At 58.9% G+C, this 1206-nt stretch overlaps 1 protein-coding gene across 1 annotated transcript in view; it reads left to right on the top strand.

Annotated features, from left to right (window-relative positions):
- The first annotated feature begins 748 nt into the window (after nucleotides 1-748).
- The window catches only part of L3MBTL3 (L3MBTL histone methyl-lysine binding protein 3), a 77760-nt gene continuing 77302 nt past the window's right edge, over nucleotides 749-1206 (top strand). Inside the window, exon 1 of the mRNA XM_019006157.2 lies at nucleotides 749-841. The gene's annotated coding sequence lies outside the window, so the exon portion shown is untranslated. The remainder of the gene's footprint in view (nucleotides 842-1206) is intronic.

Genomic DNA, 1206 nt, shown 5'->3' with positions numbered 1-1206 from the left:
GGAAGGGGAGAGACATTTTGCAGACTTGCCCCACCAATGAGCTTGTCAGTTGGCTCCATTTAATGACACTTACGGGGCACCGCCGTGCTGTTGGGAACAATGTGATGCGGGTGCCGCGGCCGGGCTGTGGGGGGGAAGGTTGGGGGGCACGGGTGTGTGTGAGCGCCGGGCGGGGAGGGAGCGCAGCGGAGGGAGGGAGGGGGCTCGCTGCCACCCGAGCCCCCCCTCCGCAGCCCCGGCTCTTTGTTCGCACAGACTGAAGGACGGGGAGAAGTGCGGGCTGCGAGGGGGCAATGCGCAGCGGAGAGGGGTGCGAAAAAGGGTTTTTTGGTCGGAAGCGGCGAGAGGTGGCGGCTGCCGGGATATACCGGTTGAATGTGCCGTGGGTCCCCGTGTGCGAAGGCCTCTACCAGCGCGCAGCGGAGAGTTTGTATTTTCCGTCGCTCCTGCACTTTGTGTGATTGTGTGCGAGAGATATTTAAAATATAATCATCTCCCAATTTCCGCCATTTTGGGGAAAGTTTGCACACACATACACATACAAAAAAAAAAAAAAAAAAAAAAAAAAGCAAGCTTGTAGCAATTTTTTTTTTTTTTTTTTTAAGAGACGAAAAAAAAAGTCTTTTGCTCGAGTGCTCAGTTCCTGCCTCTGTGCGGTGCGTGCGCCGCGCTCGCTGCGGCAGACATGTGAGGCGGCGGGGGAACGGCCCCTGCCCGCTTCGGGCTGCGTGCGGCGGCGGGGGCCGGCGCCTGTCACCGCCGCCGGCTCCGCGGGCCGGCCTCGGGGGGCTGCCGGGGGCTGGCCCCGGGGTGCCGGCGGTGTGTGTGAGCGCACATACACGTGAGTGCGTATTTTGCCGACGACGGCGGTAGGGAGCGGGGAGGGGGGGGCAGGCAGGGGCAGGGAATAGGACGCGGCTTTTCTGTTAAGTTGCGCGCTCTCGCCTGAAGTGCGGCCGGGGTGGGGGAGCGGCCCCCCGCGCACACGCCCGTCTCTCCCTCCCCGTCTCCGCAGCCGGTGCATATAACAACAGGATATAGGCACACTTGTTCTCGCTAGCGCGTGTGGGGCGGTGTTTTTTTCAGGGGGGGAGATGTGTATAAGAGACAGATACTAATCCTAATTTTTTTTTCTCAGACCGCACAAAATGTCCCTAAAGTAATTCTATCCTAAAGGCAAAATCTGACAAAGTAAATTCTGAATTT

Source organism: Parus major, chromosome 3 (assembly GCF_001522545.3).
Source record: "Parus major isolate Abel chromosome 3, Parus_major1.1, whole genome shotgun sequence".
NCBI classification, from domain to species: Eukaryota; Metazoa; Chordata; class Aves; order Passeriformes; family Paridae; genus Parus; species Parus major.
The sequence above is the reverse complement of the archived record's forward strand: the minus strand, read 5'-3'. Positions and strand labels throughout refer to the sequence as shown.